We start from the raw sequence: 24605 nt of genomic DNA on the forward strand, positions 1-24605 counted from the left end.
ACATAATTATTTATTTATCTTATGGCATACACTGAGAGTTTTTGAATCGCAGATACAAATGCGGCTAAAGTACTACATATCAACATTTCAACACATCTCTCCAGTATAGTATAACACAAACAACAACAGTTACAGGTAAACATTGAGGTCTTTTATGCAGGGTGTTACAAAAAGGTACGGCCAAACTTTCAGGAAACATTCCTCACACACAAATAAAGAAAAGATGTTATGTGGACATGTGTCCGGAAACGCTTAATTGCCATGTTAGAGCTCATTTTAGTTTCGTCAGTACGTACTGTACTTCCTCGATTCACCGCCAGTTGGCCCAATTGAAGGAAGGTAATGTTGACTTCGGTGCTTGTGTTGACATGGGACTCATTGCTCTACAGTACTAGCTTCAAGCACATCAGTACACAGCATCAACAGGTTATAGTATTCATCACGAACGTGGTTTTGCAGTCAGTGCAATGTTTACAAATGCGGAGTTGGCAGATGCCCATTTGATGTATGGATTAGCACAGGGCAATAGCCATGGTGTGGTACATTTGTATCGAGCCAGATTTCCAGAACAAAGGTGTCCCGATAGGAAGACGTTCGAAGCAATTGATCGGCGTCTTAGGTAGCACGGAACATTTCAGCCTATGACTCGCGACTGGAGAAGACCTAGAATGACAAGGACACCTGCGATGGACGAGGCAATTCTTTGTGCAGTTGACGATAACCCTAATGTCAGCGTCAGAGAAGGTGCTGCTGTGCAAGGTAACGTTGACCACATCACTGTATGGAGAGTGCTATGGGAGAACCAGTTGTTTCCGTATCATGTACAGCGTGTGCAGGCACTATCAGCAGCTGATTGGCCTCAACGGGTACACTTCTGCGAATGGTTCATCCAACAATGTGTCAATCCTCATTTCAGTGCAAATGTTCTCTTTACGGATGAGGCTTCATTCCAACGTGATCAAATTGTAAATTTTCGCAATCAACATGTGTGGGCTGATGAGAATCCGCACGCAATTGTGCAATCACATCATCAATACAGATTTTCTGTGAACGTTTGGACAGGCATTGTTGGTGATGTCTTGATTGGGCCCCATGTTCTTCCACTTACGCTCAATGGAGCATGTTATAATGATTTCATATGGGATACTCTACCTGTGCTGCTAGAACATGTGCCTTTACAAGTACGACACAACATGTGGTTCATGCATGATGGAGCTCCTGCACATTTCAGTCGAAGCGTTCGTACGCTTCTCAACAACAGATTCGGTGACTGATAGATTGGTAGAGGCGGACCAATTCCATGGCCTCCACGTTCTCCTGACCTCAACCCCCTTGACTTTCATTTATGGGGGCATTTGAAAGCTCTTGTCTACGCAACCGCGGTACCAAATGTAGAGACTCTTCGTGCTCGTATTGTGGACGGCTGTGATACAATACGCCATTCTCCAGGGCTGCATCAGTGCAGCAGGGATTCCATGCGACGGAGGGTGGATGCATGTATCCTTGCTAATGGAGGACATTTTGAACATTTCCTGTGACAAAGTGTTTGAAGTCACACTGGTACGTTCTGTTGCTGTGTGTTTCCATTCCATGATTAATGTGATTTGAAGAGAAGTAATAAAATGAGCTCTAACATGGAAAGTAAGCGTTTCCGGACACATGTCCATGTAACATATTTTCTTTCTTTGTGTGTGAGGAATGTTTCCTGAAAGTTTGGCCATACCTTTTTGTAACACCCTATATAGTTTGTCACACCACTCATCACTGTCAGAAAATCTTTGAGAGGACCCTTGTAGGCACATGTTGGACATGTTGATATATCATGAGTAATTGTCTATCATTCTGCACCACAGTCCAAGATGGTGGTGAAGATTTACCCCACTTGTGAAGAATGTCTGCACATCTTCCATGGCCCATCAGGTTGCAGTTCAGGGTAGTCCAAATTGCCTGACACTGGTCAAGTCCAGGGGGTATCTCCTTAATACAACACAGTTTCAGGCATTGTAGAGGACAGTATTGCTGTCAACAGTGTTTCATTGAAAACAAAGAATTCATTTTCAGTAAGGATCCTGTCTATGATAAGAGTGGAATGTCTCGATCTTAATCTTCTTCCCTCCTCAGGGAAAATATTGTCCAATATTGTAAGGCCAGGGTTATCGACAACCTTCTGGTACTGATTTAGTAGCATACTCTTCTGTCTTATATCAAGATGTGGAATTTGACTTAAGATAGGTAACCTGTAGGTGGAGTAAATCTTATTGAGCCACTAACAATGTGCATGGATTTGTAAGCTCTACATCTACCTTTTTCACAATGCTCTGCTGCTGAATATAATAAATCCAGTGCTGATACTCAAAGACTGTGTGGTGATGTTCCCCAAATAGTTCCATAGAGCTTGTGGAGATTGTTGTTTTTACTTTCAATTTTAGTAAATGTTCATATCAAGTGCTCCTTAAAAGAAAGTGTCCTGTTTAAGATGATCCCAACACATTTTGGATGCATGTTATGAGATAGCTTGTCTCCCTCAAGATAGACATCGATCTGTTTGGTCGATGAAAATGTGCAGCTTCTGTCTTATTTGGATTTGATTGTAACTTCCATTTATGGAAGTAGTAGCTTCAAAGATTTTATGTTATGTGGCTATTGCCCAGTCATCTGCATAGCCAAACTTTCTGGACTGTGTTGGAGGCATATCAGATATATACAAATTAAACAGATGAAGAGCATGGACAAATCCCCGTGTAAGGCATTGTTCAGTACTTTGGAGAGCTAATGATTTTTCCTGTAGTTAAAGTAAAAGCCCTTCCAGCTAATAATTGTCAGTTAGTTTTGTCGTCGTTCTGCACAGAATAAGTTATAATGATTTATATATATAGTAGTTCATGCCTACAAACTATATCACATGCTGCACTTAGAGCAATGGAAGTAACTTGTGTTTTCTGCTTCATTTGATAGCCTGCTTCAATAAATATTGTTAATGCTAAGACTAAACCAGCACAGCTCTGTCTTGGTTAGAATCCAGCTTGTTCAACTGGAAGGTACTGACAGATCGCTGGGCAGATCTGACTATAAAGAATTCTTTCATGGAATTTATAAACAGCACTCAATAGTGCAGTTGGGGAACAGTTCTTTGGCTGGTCTGATGGCTTGCCAGGTTTTATTATTGCTATGATTTTTTATTGCTCCATTTTTTTGCAGAACTGAACCAAATATTACACTGTCAGAGTAGAAATCTGTCAGCCAGCGTTCTGCATAGTTCCCACAATGCAGAAGAAGCCTGCAATGGATTCCATCACTGTCTGGGACCTTTCCAGGTTTAAATTTTAAGAACAGGAGAAATTTCAGACACAGAGAAAGTTCTTGAAAAGTCAGATTGTTCATCAGTGTTCTTTTTGGGAAAAGTAAGTTGTCATCTGATATATCTTTTATGAATTTTGTACATTGATGTTCTGGATGGAAACAGTAAATGTGATGCAATCCTACTAACTGATATATAAGAATTGTTCCTTACATTTATTTTGTTTCCATCCAACTTCTTTAATGATGACCATGCTCTTCTACCTGATGTTTGAAAACTGTGTTACTCAATAGTCTTGATCCATCTAGTACATCTGGCTGTATTAACATTATAAAGTAGGTTACCCACATTTCTGGCTCACCGCTTTTTAGAAATTCATTGTTTCTTGTTAGTTTCATCCCAGCCTGAAATATATTGCTTGTGTCACCCCCTAGGCATTACCTTGTTTGCTGCACTTATCATAGCTCCAACAAGTCTCTCGTAACTTGCTTTTGGGGGAACCCAACAAAGACATCTGTGCAGATTTTTAGGAAATGCTTACTACTTTGCTTCTCTAAAGTTACATGTAGGTCATGGAAAGGACGATACAAGTGTGATACTTGCCCCAGTCAGTATTAGATAGAACTGGCTGCATGGGTGGTCTTCTCATACAAACCAGGATCTTTGAAGAGGTAGCTTACTCTCATTAATTGTCACAAAGGATAGTTTGGGATTATACTCCTGTCTCCATGCTGCTGATACAAATGTTTCTTTATCCTTTGCATCTAATACCAAAGATAAGTTATTGTCTTCTACACAATCTACAATTATTTCAACATTTTCATTAAACTTCCACTCAGTATGGTGACCGTCAAAATCTCCAAAATATATGGCAGGATGTAGTGATACTGAAATGACCTACGGAGGCACAGATATAGCTGGAGGTTTGAATATATTAATTACACTGCAATGACCTACGGAGGCCCAGATATAGCTGGAGGTTTGAATATATTAATTACTGTTAGTTCTCCAATTTTTCTGGTAACTTTGTGGATGTTATTGACATCAGATAAAGAGCATAGATGTACATTCTGAATAAAACATCATATGTAAGTTACCACTCGATAAGCATGATAGTACATTGCTCCTTGCAAGTCAAAGCCACTGATCTTAATGATCCATTTGATCTTCATTTTCAATATGGGCTTCCTGAATATCAACAATGTCAGTGTCATATTTTGATAAAATCTTCTGTAAGTTTTGGCACTTTGATTTTCTTATGCCTTCAATACTGATTTGACAGACCTGAAAAATAGATCCAATGTTTATAGTTTTAGAGTCTTCAAAAGAAGTGAGTCCAAGTGTTGCGACAAATTCATTTTTGCCTGAAGATTGTTGAGATTATCTGGTTGCATTTTCTTCTCAGCTTTAGGGAAGTAACAACTTTTCAGTTTAAAGCTGCATTGCATGTATAAGGGACATTCAAAGAGAAACGAGCCGGGGGCATAATTACAGAAACCAGTACCTGCATGTTAGAAGTATTGACTATGGCTGTTGAGACACTTGTCCCACTGTGACACAAGGTGGTGAAATGGCTGTCTCATAAAATTCCCAGGGCTGCGATGTTAACCACTTCTGCACATATAGCTGGATGTCGTCGTCCGAGGTGAATTGTTTGCCCCTGAGAGCCTTATTTAAGGGGACCAAAAGATGGGCCTCTTCTGATTAACTTCCTGCTGCAAGGGACAACAGTGAATGTCCAGATTTACTTGCAAACCTTGACCATGCTTTGCCAAGCGATGAAACCAAAACGACCAGGCAATCTCAATTGTGGGGTCATTCAGCTACACGAAAATGAAAAGCCTCATACGGCCAACACAGTTGTGGCACTCCTGCAGAAATTCAAATGGGAGGTTCTCGGCTACCCACCATACAGTCTGGACCTCTCTCCTTGTGATTATGCCATTTTTGGTCCCCTTATAAAGGCTCTGAAGGGCAAACGATTCGCCTCAGACGATGATGTCCAGCTGTATGTGCGGAACTGGCTAACATCGCAGCCCTGGGAATTTTACAAGTCAGCCGTTCACTACCCTGTGTCACAGTGGAACAAGTGTCTCAACAGCCAGGGTCAATACTTCTAACATACAGGTACTGGTTTCTGCACTTATGCCTCCAGCTCGTTTCTTTCTGAGCCCCCTTATACTATCATAAACAGGCACTATTGCTAAAGATACATGTAATAGCTACTTATTGTAGTTAACAAAACAGCAGCCTTTTTTTAAGAGGTGCTTAATCTCATTCCACATTCTTGAACATTTTACTCCTAATGAGATCTACAGGAAACGATGCTTGACTTTATTTATTTTTTAATCCTTATTTTTGGTGGTGACTTAAACGTTCCTGTAAATGTTATTGCTTTCAACAACCTATATTCTGCATTCTTGATCTGATCTAACAGATATTAAGAAAACACTGAACATGTATCACTTACAAAAATAGTCTTGAGCGTGTTACCATCATAAAATTGTATTTTCTTTCTAATTCATAATTTTATTTGTGATCTTGTTCTTATATCCAAAGTAATTATGAGTATGCTCTAATTTACACATTTTTGTAACATCAGTTATTTGCGTTGTGTGTCTTATAACATATTTTATTTATGGGCATGTATGTACTCCTGTACCCTTGTTTTACTGGTACAAGGACATGAAGGACCACAAGTTACAACAATTAAGGTAATAAGCTTAGCATCTGGAATCACATGGATTTCTCCAGTGCTATAAATTATTTCATGGTCTTTAGACAGAAGGTATAATTTTTAATACATATATTTATAGTAACTGGAAAAGCATTTCTTTTCTCTACTTTTATTAAGAGCTGTTAACACAGTTTACTTATGATCCGACAGTTTGTGTGTTTATTGAGCTGTGGTGCTCATTTATTTTTGATAGGCGTGTTTCTCTAGATTTGTAAATAATAAGTTGCTACTGCTCAAATGTCCTCTTCTGCCTTTTAAAATAATCTTTATTTATTTGTCGTAGGGTAACTGCATAGATATTGTCATCTTCGTAAATATGGCAGGTTGTATTAATAGATTCAGCTTATCCATTGTGGTTTATTTATATCATCTACATCTCTATTCTGCAAACCACTGTGAAGTGCATGGCAGAGAATACATCCCACTGTACCAGTTATTAGGGCTTCTTCCTGTTCCACTCACATATGGAGCATGGTTCTAATCTTGTTCTCACAATCCCTATGTGATATGAAGGGGGTTGTAATATATTCCTTGAGTCATCATTCAGTTCTTCCAACATCTCTGTGACGCACTCCCACGGGTGCTCATTTGTGCTGCCCTTCTCTGTATACATTCCAAATGCCCTGCTACTCGAATTTCATACAGTTCCCACACACCAGAGCAATATTCTATGATGGATCACGAGTGATTTGCAAGCAACCTCCTTTGCAGACTGATAGCATTTCCCTAGTATTCTGTCAATAAACTAAAGCCTTCTACCTGCTTTATCCAAGTGTGAGCCGATGTAATTATTCCATTTCATGTCCTGACTAAGTGTTACAACCAGGTGTTTGTATGAGTTCACTGTTTCCAACTGTGGCTCAGTGATATTATATTAATGGGTTATTATGTTTTTTGATTTTGTGAAGTGCACAATTTTACATTGCTGATCATTTGAAGCAAGTTGCCAATCTTTGCACCACTTTGAAATCTTGTTAAGGTGTGACTGAATATTCATGCAGCTTCATTTGTAGTATTACCATTTATTATGGTTTATCAACAAGTCTGTGTCGTTCACCAGCCAAGACTGAATAGATTGTGTCAAATTAGTGTTTAGACTGTACTTCATTGTAGACAACTGGACCATCTGCAAAAGGTCTGAGGCTACTACTGATATTATCAGCAGGATCATTAATATACGACGAACAGTAAGGGACCGAATACACTTCCCTGGACCACGCTGAATGTTACTTCTAAATAAGTTGATCATCTTCATACAAGATAACATGCTGCATCCATCCTGCCAAGAAGTCCTCAACCCAGTCACTCATTTTGTCTGTCTTGCATGATCATACTTTTGATAATAAGTGTAGTTGTGGTGATGAATCAAATGCTTTTCAGAAATCAAGAAGTACCACATATACCTGAAGGCTTTGATCCATGGCTTTGAGGATGCTATGTAACAAAAGTGCAAGAGTTGTGTTCCACATGATCTATGTTTTTTGAAAAGCATGCGGGCTGCCAAAAGCATGGAGGAGGTTGTTCTGTTTGAGATAACTCATGATGTTTTGGCACAGAATATGTTCTAAGATTCTACAACAAATGACTGTCAAGTTATTGAACAGTAGTTTTGTGGCACTTCTGCTACCCTTCTTGTAAATAGGTGTGACCCGCCTTTTCTTCTGGCTACTAGACTTGGTTTTTTATCTGAAGGATCCACAATAGATTATAGTTCACAGAGGGACTGATTCAGCTGCAAATTTGGTATAGAATCTGATAGGAATTCCATTGGGCCCTGTGCCTTTGTTCAGTTTTAATGATTTCAGCTGTTTCACAATAAAACATTACAGGAGTGTGAGAATCAAATCAGTGCTATACTCCTGGGTTTTCTTTTGAAAGAAACCTTTGGAAACAGGAGTAAACATTTCTGATTTTGCTTTGCTACTCTCATTTTCAGTTCCTGTCCCTCCACGAGTAACTGGACACTAACTTTTGTTTCACTAACAGACTTTCCATACAGGCAGAGTTCTTAGGGTTTTGTGAAAGATCATTTGACAATATTGTGCTATGGTAGTAATTTGGACTGTATATTGTGGAAGCCATCTCCCATCAAGAACTGTTCTACTGGGGCATATATATCCAGTGCATCGTCAACCATTCTTTTAAACTTGACACATAGTTCCTCTACATGCTCCTGTCCTAAGATGAAAGTCTCAAGATCCTCATTGAGATATGACATTACTGCTTCTTTGTTTAGTTTGCATTATTTTCCCATTTGTGTTAAGTTTGATTAATTAGGCATCTTACACTATCATTTCATTCCTACTTCATCATTGATCCACTCAGTTTTTCTAAACATGGCAGTTTGTTACATCTGATAGTGACACATTGAATTTGTTGCGACATGGTTTGTAGAAAATAAATATATACAATGGACACTGGGAAAAATTGTTGAGTGACTGACTTCCTTTTAAAGACAGGAGTTACCAAACTTACATTTGCAATGCTTATTTCAGATTAGTTATTGTTGCTTGGCAACAGATAAAGTAAGGTAAATCGTTTTCAGGTTTGAATACTGCCCCCAACAAGCTTTGCAGACAGTAGACAGGTAATTCAATGAAATCTAAAGAAAATAGCTCATTTTCTTGAAGCAGAACATGCAGGTATAATAATGTGCATTCACTTCAGATACTGAAGTAATTGAATGCTGACCACAAAACAATAAGAAAAAATGTTTTCCTCAGAATAGCTGATCCAACATCAGGCTCTAGAAGCTGATTGTTTTTCAGGAAATAGTTATAATAGCTGATGAAAGAGTGTTTTGGCACCAGTACTGGAATGAAAATGGTAAAAAGTAGAGTAGAAATGTCCAGAATATCCACTTGAAGAAAACTCAGAATATAGTCATTGATGTTAAATATGTCTGAAACAGTTATTTGAGATACTGGGGATATAGAGCCTATGCCATTTGAACTATATCTATGACCGTTAAAAATAACAATCGATGGACAGTGAAATATGGATGTTTTTCAATCAGCATTGTACAAAAAGGCTCAATTTCCAAGGAAAAGATCAAATTATCTTTCATCATGATAATGCTTATCCTCACATGGTCTGACCCACAATGTAACAACCATAATTACCTAAAATTGTTCTTGACCACTTATTAACTTATTGCATCTTGGCCAAAGATCCTCAGACAGAAGCCAACCGGCAATACAGCAACAAACATGGTTAGCTAATCATAGTGCATTCTCACTGCAGTCTAGTTATAGCTCTTTCCAGCTATACAATGTATTTTCTTCAAACCAACAACTCAGCTTCATGGAACTGCATGGATTCCTATAATGTGGGCCTGACAGCAGCCCACAAGCGATTTCAACGTGAACATAATTTATGCAGTTAGAACTGTTGTTTACAGTGCTCATTGTTGGTAAAAAATTTACAGTATAGGAGTTACAAACAGTAGACACATTTCATTTATACTACTACTAGTAATAGGAGTAGTAGCTTTATTCATCTGTATATCTCTTTTTACAAGGATATAGGACATGTCAAAGTATGTACAAGTTTAGACTAATTTAAAATAAGCTAATTGGTATACACATGCATTTACAGACTTCTAGTTAGAGGCAATCATTAGATTTACTCCTGGTATACAGTGCGTTCTTAACAAATTACTTTTTAAATAATGTAATGCCACACTATTCACTCATACCACACTATTAGTCACACTATACATACATTGTTTCATAACACTTCACTCAAATGGTTCAAATGGCTCTGAGCTCTATGGGACTTAACATCTGTGGTCATCAGTCCCCTAGAACTTAGAACTATTTAAACCTAACTAACCTAAGGACATCACACACATCCATGCCCAAGGCAGGATTTGAACCTGCGACCGTAGCAGTCACGCAGTTCCAGACTGAAGCGCCGAGAACTGCACGGCCACACCAGCCGGTGCACTTCACTCACTAAACAAACACACACACACACACACACACACACACACACACACACACACACACACTTACACTGGTGATCTCTGGGCCATTTTCTGTACTGCAACTTTCCAATTGCTATCCTGAAAAATTGAGTCAGCATCCCTCTATAATGGGTGAAATGTTGAGTTCAGAAAGAGGAAGAGGTGTTAGTATTGTGCTATGCATAGCTTGGGGTGAGTATTTCTAGAAAAGGAAAAAATTAGGAAAAAACATAGTGTGAAGGTGTTAGGTGGAATGTTTTATAATTATTATTATCTATATTTGTATAACATAATGTTTTTTTTTACCAAACCCTTACTCTTTACATGATGCAGTGATAGGCTAATTTATTCGATATGTCTTCTGTCTAAACCATTCAGCCAATGACTGACACTTCCTATAGCGTAATCAGTCAACAGGGAACTTAGTTACAAATTTTCAGTAGATACACAGTAGCATATCATCATAATATAATGACTGCAGTGAGCAATGTAATGTCTTTTTTTCTAACAAACCTATATTCATACAAGTATTGTATTCAACGTGAGAATTGAGAAATGAATGTGTGTACCAGTAAAGTAGGCCTATTAAACATTGTACACAGCTGCTGTTTGGCGAACGTGAGTATGAGAAAAGTGTTGTGGTTATACACGCAGTAGTTAAATTTTACTGCAACTTAAAGAAATAAAATCTAGCCCAAACTTATTGTGAAGAGGTAAAAGACTATACAACATGGCATGATAGAATTACTTTCTTCGTACTGGTATGATACACAAAGGACTCGGGGTAATTACACTGAAATTACGTTGTCATGTACGCCTACTTACATATATGTATGCGATTGCTGGATTTCCCTTTGTACAGTGTAATTACTGGTACATTTTCTTATTTGTAACATTCTATTAATATGTACCGCTATCTGAAAACCAATGAGATTTTCATATTGTACATCCCGCTACCTAAGTTCACGTGTGGGGTGACCGACTCTCACGAAAGTAATAATTTACAAATTCACTTAAGTTGCGCGGTTTTTAGCGATGTTCACTGTTTGTATTTCTGGTCATTATTAGGCCAATACATTGCCCACATATGTACTTCAGTACGCCGTACCGCCAAAATGTCTCCACGCTGATGCGCACAAATTCCATAACCCAATTAAAAATGCCTTTCACTCTAGTCTATAAAGTTAACTTCAGTTTTACATTCCTTATTTGCTTTCCCGCTGTTGCAAGAGAGAACTTCTTTGGACAATACAATCATGGTTGTTATAGATCACGTAAAACGACTCCTTCGGTAGCTCAGTTGGTAGAGCGGTGGACTGTAGAGGAATGTATGGCAGATATCCATAGGTCGCTGGTTCAAATCCGGCCCGAAGGAAAATTTTTAGCGCCTCTTACAAGTATCACTTTACATTTACGCAGCTTAAACGATACCAATAATAAACAAAATTATTTGTTGGGTTATCTTCAACGTTTATGTGCTCTTGCATTTGCAGTCACTGTACTCAAATGAAACCTCAAAAAGACTGTTAGTTAATACTTTTTCTCTCAAAACTTCATCGTCATACACGTCGGCGTGCCGTTTCGCAGGTGTTTTGTGGTATTTCCACCACTAGTAATGCTTCCCAAAAAACTGAAATTACAGTGTAAACAAGGGCAAAAGTGAAAATGCATTAATCTTCAGTTGCCCATTTCTCCAGCTAAAATTAATGTTATAAAATTAAAGTTTTGTGTTTATATTGTGCTTCTCCTTCGTAACAACTGCAATTGTACTTTCGTGCGACTCTTAATTCCTAATTTCGTGTAGCCCTTTCAAAAATTTACGACCCTGCCAGGATTCGAACCTGGAATCTTCTGATCCGTAGTCAGACGCGTTATCCATTGCGCCACAGGGCCGATGAGGAACTGAGATCTAACCACAGGCAACTTGTAGTGAACGATATCAGCATTAAGCTTTGCTAATGTTTCTGTGCTATGGGTCATAGTTTATGACTAATGTCATTGAACGATAGTACATTTTACGGGTTTTAGTGAAAGTGCATTTCACTGAAGTCTAAGAGTCGACAATCTAGACATAAGATTCGGACCCACTCGCAAAATCGTGTTACAGGCTACATCTGTATTTGCAAACCAACATGACGTGCTTATCAGAGTGTGCGTCCCATTGGACACTTGTTACGGGTTTTTTCGTGTTCCATTCACGTGGGAAGAACGATTGTTTGAAAGTCTGTGCGCGCTGCAATTATTCTAATCTTATCCCCTCTATCCCTATTTAAGTGATACGTAGGGGATAGTTGTATATTCCTAGATTAATTATTTAAAGCCAGTTCTTGAAACCTTGTAGACTTTCTCTGGATAATTTCTGTCTTTAAGAGTCTTCCAGTTCAGTTCCTTCAGATGTATCTCTGCTTAGCAACGTAAACAGAGATCGCAGTTTGGTTCGCATTGTGAAATAATTTAAAAATATAGTTGTATTACAGACAGTTATACTTTGAGCGGTGTCCATTATCGTTCATAGCCTTCTGACAAGCAATTACACAAAAGTTTCGTTTATCTGGGACCAGAATATCGGCTTTTACGGCCGTCCTGAGCGGACGCGCTTCTGTTTGGATTTTATGACTCTGCGTAACAGTGTTGTGTAAAATTGTGATGTGGTGATGCAGCATTTTAGTTTCCTTGTTTTCGCGAGCTGTTAACTGCTGACATGGCAACAATGTTTCCCAGAAAGCTTACAGACTTCGATTTGACAAAGCAACCCGTAATGTTCAACCAAGTTCACTAGAAATTCATGACTGGATCGTTGACGTTATTGGCATTACTTCGGATCAGACGCACGCTGCTTATTATGACTTGGAGCAATACTGCTTTTTTGTGAAGCTGCTTTCCCCGTTGGTGCTGGAACGGATTTTGCAGAAATTTGAAGGAAAAGCTGAATTCCGCCATCGCGATAATTCGGTGAATACAGTTACCATTTCAAATGCTGATGTTGATTATAAACAAGTCAGAGTATTTAATTTGCCCCCTGAGGTAGAAAGGTGCTACTTAAAAGACGCACTATCTAAATACGGTGGCATCAGGCAAATTCGTAATGAACGATGGTCAAGCCAGCATAGATTGCAATGCTTTAGTGGTGTTCGTTCTGTCGATATGCATGTCAAACAAAACATTCCATCTCACATTTTGGTTTGTGGCTACAAAGCGCACGTTATATACAATGGACAGACTTTGACTTGTCATATATGTAATAAAAGTAGGCATCTCCGGCAAAACTGTCCAAAAAAGGTGTTTGTATTGAAGAATAATTTACAACAGCGTAAAAGGTTAACACTGGCTGATATTGTGACTGAAAATCAGATGACGGGTGGTGAAGTTTCCAGCATTTCGGGGAATGTAGACGACAGGCCACAAAATACTCTTGAAGCATTTCCACCTTTACTCAGGAAAGACACTGTAGACAATCCGGCTGGAAAAAGTAGTATAGCCACTAACAAGAGACGTCGAACTTGTGACGGCAGTAGCGCAGATAAAGAAGATATCAACCTGTCGCTGAAAGCTGTTGTGACATTCAGAAAACAGTACTGGAAACTGTTTCAGACAATATTGTCAGAATAGATTCGAACTCTGAGTCAAGTACATCAGTAGACAAATCGAATACGCCACCATCACCTGAACAGGTCGAAGTGACATCAGAGTCCCATTCTGTTGCGCTGGACGCGTCAGTAGATGGCAAAGCGCTGCTCTTGGTGACGCCACAACCCCGCGCTGCAGTACCCGTACGTCAATCAATGCAGACAGATTCACTCGCGGATGCAACTGAAAGCAAACATGACGAGGTAGCGAGTGATTGTCAACAACAGGCGACGTCACAGCCAAAATCCCAAGACGAAGAAGCGGAGTTTTACAGCAATAACACACAAACAGTAAACGAAAGTGTTCATAGAAGTGATGGGACATTGGAAGAATGTTTGCAAACTGCTTCTTCGCCGCCTTTGGCAGACGAGATGGTGGCACACGACTGCCCCTCAGATCCACCGACACCGCTCTCGGTGGAAAACTGCTCAGGGGGTGGGCGGAGCAGACATTCGGTGAAGGCCAGTGTCTATGCAAACCGCAAGAAAAGTAAAAAGAAAGGTTCTAATGCAAGCCGTGACGGTGGTCTCCAGTCAGAGTCTCAGGAAGTATCCGGCATGGAGTGGCATGAAATGATAGACTAGCGGGAAAAAGGTCACTCCCTATGTTACAGTCATATACGATTACCACGTTAAACATTAATAGGATACAGTCGGGTGTTAAAATAGCTGCTCTGAAACAGTTTCTGTATGAGTCAGCGACGGATATTGCTCTCCTACAGGAAGTGGTATTCTCACAATTAAAATTTTCCAATTACGTTGATTTTTACAATATTTCCATTGAAACGAATGTTGGCACGGCCATTTTAGTTAGAGAAGGCATCCCCGTACATGATGTTGAGAAATTAGAATCGGGGCGAGGTATTGGAATAAATGTAGCAGGAGTTACTATAGTCAATTTATATGCTCCTTCTGGCAGCAGTAATAGAGCTGCAAGAGCCACATTCTTTAATGAAAGCGTAATTTATTTACTGAGGAAAAACTCCCTCCAACTTATAATAGGGGGAGATTTTAATTGTGTATTGAGTCGAAAGGATCAAATCCCCAACTTCAATTACTCAACTGACTTGAGATGTCTTGTTGTTGATTTAAAATTAAAAGATGCGTGGGAAATAAAATACCCAACAATGGTGAACTTCACTCATATTGTTGCCAATTCCTGAAGTAGAACTGACAGAATTTACGTATCGGAAAATTTAGCAGATAGTTTTTCCGATCACAGTGCGTTGTTGACCTGCGTAAATTTAACACCACAACCTACCCGAAGAGTAAGAAGCCAGTGGAATCTAAATATATCTTTATTATCAGAAGAAGACTTAGAAGATGCCCTAACCAGAGCTTGGGAAATGTGTCTCCGTTCACTGAACAACTTTCCAAGTGTGATAGAATGGTGGACCCAACGAGCGAAACCGAAGCTAAGGAAAGTTTTAATATCTTTTAGTATAGATATGGCCAGAGAAAGGAAACAGACTGTAGAATTCTACTACAGCGTGCTCAGGGACCTCTACGATCAGACAGATGCAATTCCTACAAGATTAAAAGAAATCAAGAAAATAAAAGCAAAGTTAATAAGTCTGAAACGTAAGGAACTGGAGGGACTTAAAATAAAATCCAAAGCAAAGTCAGTCACTGAAGATGAGACTGCTGCATTGTACCACCTTGTCCGACACGCCAAGAATAGAAGAAGAAGTTTCATGGATGAACTTCAAATAGATGATGGTACCATAATCACCACCCAGAAGGAAATAAAGAGATCTCAGCATACTATGAACGTATGTATGCGTCAGGGGAAACAAACGAAGAAGAATACAATGAGCTCTTTGGTACATATCTTCCACGAATATCGCGAGATGATGATGAGAACATTTCTTCGGACATCACCAAGGAAGATGTATTAGAAATCGTGTGCAGCTCCCCTGCTAGAAAATCTCCAGGACCTGACGGACTGCCCATTGAATTCTATAAACGATTTTGGACCCTAATAGGAGAAAAGTTCACCGAAATTGTCAATGAAGTCTTACAAGGAAAGCCAGTGCCTGCAGAGTTCAAACAATGCAAAATCGTGTTGATTCCGAAGAACAGAGGCTGCAAAAAAATAAACAACCTACGGCCGACTTCGCATTTAAATTCAGATTATAAAATTATAGCTCGAGTAATTAACAAGCGCTTTACACCATGCACTGCTGACATCATATGTCAACAGCAGACTTGTGCTTTTAGAAGAACGATTTTACAAACTGCGGCTTTGTATCGCGATTTCATTGCTCTAGCGCAGGCAAGTAACATAAAATGTGGACTGCTTTTCATAGACTTCCATAAGGCATTTGATCAAATTAATCACAAATACCTGATAGAGATAATGCGCCGAATGGACTTCCTGCCAAAAACCATCGACATCATCAAGTACATGGCAATGGGTGTTACTGCACAAATCTCCGTTAACTGTCAACTGACAAAAAAAATTGAAATAAAAAGGGGTGTTACCCAAGGAAGCCCCTTATCCATGCTCCTGTTCGTTATATCGCTGGAACCTTTCTTGAGACAGCTACCTCACAGGCTGACAGGCCTTACCATTCAAGGAACAAGGACCGTGGTAGGTGCTTACGCGGACGATGTAGGCGTAATCATCAGAGACCAAACAGATGTGACACAACTAGAGATGATACTTGCAAAATACTGTTCCGCATCAGGTGCGAGGGTAAATGAAAATAAAAGTAAATTTCTAAATATAAAGCGGCTTGCTAACTTACGCATTGAGTGGGCGAATCATGTTAATGAACACAAAGCTCTTGGAATGGCATTGACAACGTCCCTTTTAAAAATGATAGCAATTAATTGGCGGGAGGTGGCAAGAAAAATCAAGGGAGCTTTGATTGAAAACTGTCAACGTAGCATAGACCAGTTCCAGAGAATACTGTTTATCAACACGTATATTTTATCCAAGGCCTACTACATAGCACAGGTTCTCCCCATTCCATCACTGGTGGCGAAGACGATCATGTCCACCTTAGCAAAGTTCTTGTGGAAAGGGGAATTGTTTCGAGTGCCGGTGAAGACAGCAGTTTTGGATCCAAGCAATGGAGGAATGGGTCTAACCGACATCAAGTCTAAAGCGATGGCACTGTATGTCAAACGAACATGGAGCGTAATGTGTAATGATCCAGGGTGCATTACAGCAAAACTATACGATGTTGTCAGGCGAGAAAGTGTAGAGCCGCCGATAAATATACAAAAAATAAGTTTTAAGCTGAAACACATTAGGGAGTATTATGTTGAACTAAGTTACCTCAGCAAAAAGATTTTAAACTCCAAAAACGTTATAGCAAAGGCGATTTTAGCTGAAAGACGGAAACATGAAAGGAAAAATACCATAGAAACCAAATATGCTGGAATAGCATGGAATGTGGTCTGGAAAAACATCAGTACTGATGTTCTTTCGTCTGACGTGAGAACAGCGTGGTACAAGGTAGTCAATAACATCATCAGCACTAATGAGCGTCTCTTTGCCATCGGTTTAAGTGACACAAACCTCTGCAGCAAATGCAACCTCGTTGATAGTGTGCCTCATCGTTACACTTGTGGAGATCGGATTATCAACTGGAGGTGGACCAGGGAGAAAATTGCTCAAATAACAAGAACTTCAGCAAACAATGTACTGACTAACATTTTCTTCAGACCGGAGGAAAGTTACTACCCTCAGGCAAAAAATAACGCAGTGATTTGGTTAATGGGCAAATATACAAGTTATTGTAGAATGAAGGCTTTCACGACCAGGTGACATGGCTGTTGATATACTTTCCGGGATGTGAGGTCGTGGTCCAAAAACTTTCCTGCTCCTTACGTTTCGTCCAGAACTGCGCTGGACTTCCTCTGAGGCGCTGCTCCGCTGAGTCTTGCCGACCGACTGGTCGGGTGTCTGAGAGCGACTTATATATTGTGGGAAACGGGGGTGTGGTTCAGGTGACACGTGATGAGCAGTGATAATCCATAGCAAAGATGAGGTTGACTATCGATTACCACCTTGTCAAAGATAAAAATTGTTAGCAATTTTGTAGAGCCACTGATAATCCATAGCAAAGATAAGGTTGACTATCGATTACCACCTTGTCCAAGATAAAAATTGTTAGCAATTTTGTAGAGCCACTGTCCATATATCGCTAAGTTTCATAGCGTCCTCTTTCCTATTGAAATTATCGTGATGTTTATAAATTTCGATAGCTTCTCTATATAGCCGTGGATAGTAATTTAACGTTGTAGATAAAACTTCGGTATCCGAAAACTTCACTTGGTGGTTGCCTGGTTGAAGAGCATGTTCCGCTACAGCTGACTTTTCTATTTTTCCAAGTCGACAAAGACTTTTATGCTCTTTCAGTCGCGTGTTTACGCTTCTTTTTGTAGTACCAATGTAAACTTTACCACAGGTACATGGAATTTTATACACACCACATGTCGACAGGGGAGGGCGTTTATCCTTCACAGATCGTAGTACTTGACTTATTTTCTTTGTTGGTTTAAAGATCGGTTTTATGTCATGTTTTCGTAAAATCTTACCGATCCGATCTGTTACTTTTTTAATAAAAGGGGAGAACTACTGTATTTTTCTGTCGTTGTGGTTCATTCTTATCTTTTGGGTTTCTGTTCCTTGGACGCAAAATTCTATTTATCTCTATCCTTGAGTAGCCGTTTTTTTCAAAAGCCTGCTTCAGATGTTTCACTTCAGCATCCAAATGTAAAAGTACCAATTGAAGATATTATCGCGAATATAGAAGCAGGTATACAAAATATCCCTAAGGCAACCGCGAATGCAATTCGAATTGAAACCACTAGAGTTTTAAGCCACAGCAGACCTCTAGAAAGTAATTTAACAAAAGGTGAGAGGAAGGCTCTTAAGGATTTGAATACAGATGAAGAAATAGTGGTTCTTCCCGCAGATAAAGGGAACGCTACTGTTGTTATGAATACAGAAGATTACCGAAGAAACATTTTGAACCTTTTAACGTCAGGACAGTACAAGAAACTTGCGAGGGATCCTACAGCCAGTGTACTTAGGAAAACAAATAATTTGATTAAGTCATCTACCTCTATCCGAAAAGAAGATAAAAGAACTTTATTGAAAAGTGAGGCTATGTGTCCTCGATTGTATGGTCTACCTAAAATTCATAAAATAGATTTTCCTTTAAGACCCATAGTCAGTGCCATCAATTCTCCCACTTATGAAATAGCAAGATATTTAACAACTTGTTTACAACCAGTCATTGGAAAAACTGACTCATATATAAAAGACTCACATCATTTTATTGAAAAACTAGGGGGACTAACTCTGGCCCCTGAAGATATTCTTGTAAGTTTTGACATTGTGTCCTTATTCATAATGATTCCTGTTAACGAAGTTATGATTTTCATAGCGGATATTTTTCCAGAAGATTTGACTGTTCTTTTCAGACATTGTCTTACATCAAGTCAGTTCCAGTGGGATAATGAATTTTATGAACAACTTGATGGAGTAGCAATGGGTAATCCATTAGGCCCTGCGATTGCCAATCTTTATATGGAGAAGTTTGAACAATCAGTCCTAGAAAAAGCTAATAACAAACCATCTCGTTGGTATCGATACGTAGATGACACATTTGTGGTTTGGTCCCATGGCAGAAAGGCCTTGGACGATTTCTTTGATTATCTAAATAAAATTCACCCAAAAATACAGTTTACCATGGAAATAGAAAAGGATAACAGAATATATTTCTTGGATGTCTTAGTTATGAGACGGTCCGATAGAAGCTTGGAATATAAAGTTTTTCGGAAGGCAACACATACGGACAGATATTTACATAAAAATTCTAATCATCATCCTCAACAAAAAAGAGGTGTCATAAAAAGTCTTGTCGATCGAGCAGAACGGATATGTACACCTGAACATTTGGATGCTGAAGTGAAACATCTGAAGCAGGCTTTTGAAAAAAACGGCTACTCAAGGATAGAGATAAATAGAATTTTGCGTCCAAGGAACAGAAACCCAAAAGATAAGAATGAACCACAACGACAGAAAAATACAGTAGTTCTCCCCTTTTATTAAAAAAGTAACAGATCGTATTGGTAAGATTTTATGAAAACATGACATAAAACCGATCTTTAAACCAACAAAGAAAATAAGTCAAGTACTACGATCTGTGAAGGATAAACGCCCTCCCCTGTCGACATGTGGTGTGTATAAAATTCCATGTACCTGTGGTAAAGTTTACATTGGTACTACAAAAAGAAGCGCAAACACGCGACTGAAAGAGAATAAAAGTCTTTGTCGACTTGGAAAAATAGAAAAGTCAGCTGTAGTGGAACATGCTCTTCAACCAGGCAACCACCAAGTGAAGTTTTCGGATACCGAAATTTTATCTACAACGTTAAATTACTATCCACGGCTATATAGAGAAGCTATCGAAATTTATAAACATCACGATAATTCCAATAGGATAGAGGAGGCTATGAAACTTAGCGATATATGGACAGTGGCTCTACAAAATTGCTAACAATTTTTATCTTGGACAAGGTGGTAATCGATAGTCAACCTCATCTTTGGTATGGATTATCACTGCTCATCACGAGTCACCTGAACCATGCCCCCCTTTCTCAAAATATATAAGTCGCTCTCAGACACCCGACCAATCAGTCGGCAAGACTCAGCGGAGCAGCGCCTCAGAGGAAGTCCAGCGCAGTTCTGGACAAAACGTAAGGAGCAGAAAAGTTCTTGGACCACGACCTCACATCCCGGAAAGTATATCAACAGCCATATACAAGTTAGGTTTTTAACAATATTGGGAGCGATGAACATACTGAATACAAGATGTATATGGAAAATGGATTCGTAAAAATACTCAAATATCATAATCACAATAAGAAATATGGTAACATGCTCCGAATTGTCTTCAACCGAATGGGTATAGGTTAGGAACTGGATTCCTAGTAGAGTGGGAATGGATTGGGTCACGTTCCCGACCCTAACCTCACCTGCAAGTCACACATGAAAAATAAATCAGCAGTACAGCAGATACAAGAATATGGCGAGAAACATCTAGTGTCTGATATAAAGGAAGATCTTGAACTCCCTATAGATGCGTTTAGAAGGCTGGAACTGACAAAAATAACAAGGCAGTGAAATATTTTGCGATGTCTCTGTTCCGGACTGCTCTTCTGTCCACGTAATTTACCCTGGAAGGAACACACATCAAGGATTTACTGAATGATTAATTTTGGTCTGGGAAATGATGATGAGGAACCTCAGGCTGCAGAAGAAGAAAATGTGCATGCTGAACTGCCACCAGTTGAAGGTGGCAGTGAAGGTGCTACATGTGTGCTACTGCTAAAGACTCATTTTTTGAATGCTGAAATTTATGACTGCAATTATCCATCACTTTATTTATGTCATTTCATTGTGGCCATTTTTGTTACTGTTTTTGGTGAATAAAAAAAAAAAAAGGTTGGTAGAGCGGTGGACTGTAGAGGAATGTATGGCAGATATCCATAGGTCGCTGGTTCAAATCCGGCCCGAAGGAAAATTTTTAGCGCCTCTTACAAGTATCACTTTACATTTACGCAGCTTAAACGATACCAATAATAAACAAAATTATTTGTTGGGTTATCTTCAACGTTTATGTGCTCTTGCATTTGCAGTCACTGTACTCAAATGAAACCTCAAAAAGACTGTTAGTTAATACTTTTTCTCTCAAAACTTCATCGTCATACACGTCGGCGTGCCGTTTCGCAGGTGTTTTGTGGTATTTCCACCACTAGTAATGCTTCCCAAAAAACTGAAATTACAGTGTAAACAAGGGCAAAAGTGAAAATGCATTAATCTTCAGTTGCCCATTTCTCCAGCTAAAATTAATGTTATAAAATTAAAGTTTTGTGTTTATATTGTGCTTCTCCTTCGTAACAACTGCAATTGTACTTTCGTGCGACTCTTAATTCCTAATTTCGTGTAGCCCTTTCAAAAATTTACGACCCTGCCAGGATTCGAACCTGGAATCTTCTGATCCGTAGTCAGACGCGTTATCCATTGCGCCACAGGGCCGATGAGGAACTGAGATCTAACCACAGGCAACTTGTAGTGAACGATATCAGCATTAAGCTTTGCTAATGTTTCTGTGCTATGGGTCATAGTTTATGACTAATGTCATTGAACGATAGTACATTTTACGGGTTTTAGTGAAAGTGCATTTCACTGAAGTCTAAGAGTCGACAATCTAGACATAAGATTCGGACCCACTCGCAAAATCGTGTTACAGGCTACATCTGTATTTGCAAACCAACATGACGTGCTTATCAGAGTGTGCGTCCCATTGGACACTTGTTACGGGTTTTTTCGTGTTCCATTCACGTGGGAAGAACGATTGTTTGAAAGTCTGTGCGCGCTGCAATTATTCTAATCTTATCCCCTCTATCCCTATTTAAGTGATACGTAGGGGATAGTTGTATATTCCTAGATTAATTATTTAAAGCCAGTTCTTGAAACCTTGTAGACTTTCTCTGGATAATTTCTGTCTTTAAGAGTCTTCCAGTTCAGTTCCTTCAGTATCTCTGTGACAGTCTCCCAGGAATTTAACAAACATGTGACCATTCGTGCTGCCCTTCTCTATATACGTTCAATATTCCCTGTTAATTCTATCTGGTACGCGACCCACATCATTGAGCAATATTCTAGAACTGGTCGCGAGTGATTTGTAAGTAATCTCAGTATTCTACCAATAAACGGAAGTCTACCACCTGCTTTACCCATCCACAACTGAACATATGTGATCGTTCCATTTTACATCCCGACAAAGTGATCCAGGTATTTTCATGAGTTGGCCGATTGCAACGGTGACTCATTGATATTGTAGTCATAGGATACTACTTTTTTTCTTTTTGTGAAGTGCAAATTTTTTTATTTCTGAACATCAATCTGTGCACCACGTTGAAATCTTATCAAGATCTGACTGAACATTTATGCAACTTTCAGACAGCACTTCATTACAGATAGCCGCATCATTTGCGAAAAATTTGCTTTTATTATTAGTACTGACTGCAAGGTCATTAACATACAACATGAACAGCAAGGATCCCAACACACTTTCCTAGGGCACACCCAAAGTTACATCTGCATCTGACAATGACTCTGCATCCAAGATAACATGCTGTGTCCTCTCTACCAAAAAGTCCTTGATCCAGTCACAAATTTCACTAGATATGCCCCATGATCGTAATTTTGACAATAAGTTAGGTGCGACACTGAGTCATGTGTTTTTCGGAAATCAAGAAGTAGGCCTACTGCATCTACCTGGTTGCCTTCATACAATGCTTTCAGTTGGCCTATGTCATGTGAGAAAAGTGCCAATTGGGTTTCTCATGATGGATGTCTTTAAAATGGAACTGCTGATGGCGAAGAAGTCAGCGTCGTGTGGGATGTGTGTAATGTGGATTGCAGATGCTTAAAATATTCGCAGATTTACACAAGTTGAAAGTTTGTGTCAAACGTTTCCTGGCCAAACGTGAACTCAAGAACGAAAAGAAATGCTGGGCCTCCACCAGCTGAGATGCAACTATCTCAAGAAATTGATTGAACGGAATTATGCACTGTTGATTAATTTAGAGATGAAATGTTGTTTTCAAAAATGTTCGTGAAATTTACATAACTTGTAGAGCTTCAGTTTGAGGTGTAACTTCACTGCAAATACTCCTGAGCTCATCTTCTGTGCTGCTGTACAAAAATCATCGTGTAAGGTATGAAATAAATTCCAGATACAGATTTTCCGCAAAGCTGCTTTCTTCGCAGGCAAATGTTCGCCGATGGCGGGCAGTATGTGTATAAAGTTCTACATGTAGTGCTGTTGAAGGTTGGTAACAAACTGTCCCCCCCCCCCCCCCCCCCCCCCCCGCTGTACGCAAACCGCTGGTATTTATATGATTTACAACAATAATTGACCATCAGAATTTAGAAATTTAAAGAAATGGCAAAAGTGGGTAACAAAATTAATTCACATACATCGAAAAGTAAAAAAAAAAAAAATCGTACTTTACAATTTTGTGTGTACACGGACATAATTTCGTTTAGAATCCTAAAGTAATTTACAAGTTTCCAGAAAATAAAAATACATATTACATTTTAATTAATTACTGTCGAAAGGAAGAACGAAAAGTATTCCTACTGTATGTATGAATTCCAAACAATATGTTTATCAAAAATAGCTAGCCAATTTGCTGAAAATAAATATGTAAGCTGTAGAATACAATTTGTACTCATCGGTATAGCAAGTTCAGATCAATTACGTAGTAATTATTGAAAGAACAATGGTCATAGCATTTTCACAAACTTGTTACTGAGCGCAGAATACAACAGCCAACGCATATTTTACGTAAGTTGCCTCAAACAGACTTATTACTGATATAGGTGCATTGTAGCATTGTACATTAACCAATTAAGTAAGCATAAAGTAGATGTAGGCTACCCTCCTCAGGTGATGGCAGAGGATGCCCAAAGGGCTGTTTTATTACATTTTCGAAATCCATGCTGGTTGGCATTGAGGATGTCACTCTGTTCGAGATACCTCATTATGTTTGAGCTCAGAATATGTTCTAGCGTTCTACAACAAAGTGATGTCAATGATATTAGACGGTAGTTTAGGGGATCACTTCTACTACGCTTCTTGTAGACGGATGTGACCTGTGCCTTTTTTCAAGAACTGGGCATTGTTTTTGGTTCGAGGGCTCTACGGTATGTTATAGTTAGAAGAGGGGATAACTCAGCCATAAATTCAGTATAGAATCTGACAAGGATTCCATCGGAGCCTGGAGTTTTGTTCAGTTTTAACAATTTCAGCTGTTTCGCAACACCACTGACACTAATACTCATTTCATTCATCTTTTCAGTGGTACGAGGATTAAAGTGGAGCAGTTCTCTTGGGTTTTCCTTTGTAAAGGAACATTTTAAAATGGAGTTTAGCATTTCAG

At 39.1% G+C, this 24605-nt stretch overlaps 3 non-coding genes across 3 annotated transcripts; 1 reads left to right on the forward strand and 2 right to left on the reverse strand.

Annotated features, from left to right (window-relative positions):
- Positions 1 to 11287: 11287 nt before the first annotated feature.
- Trnay-gua lies at positions 11288 to 11377 on the forward strand. Its single transcript is given in 2 exon segments — positions 11288 to 11324; positions 11342 to 11377. It is a non-coding gene; the product is annotated as a tRNA-Tyr (tRNA).
- Positions 11378 to 11822: 445 nt separating this feature from the next.
- Trnar-acg lies at positions 11823 to 11895 on the reverse strand. The gene has a single exon. It is a non-coding gene; the product is annotated as a tRNA-Arg (tRNA).
- Positions 11896 to 21617: 9722 nt separating this feature from the next.
- Trnar-acg lies at positions 21618 to 21690 on the reverse strand. Its single transcript has one exon. It is a non-coding gene; the product is annotated as a tRNA-Arg (tRNA).
- Positions 21691 to 24605: the final 2915 nt, after the last annotated feature.

This window comes from Schistocerca piceifrons, chromosome 2, assembly GCF_021461385.2.
Source record: "Schistocerca piceifrons isolate TAMUIC-IGC-003096 chromosome 2, iqSchPice1.1, whole genome shotgun sequence".
In the NCBI taxonomy this organism is placed as follows: Eukaryota; Metazoa; Arthropoda; class Insecta; order Orthoptera; family Acrididae; genus Schistocerca; species Schistocerca piceifrons.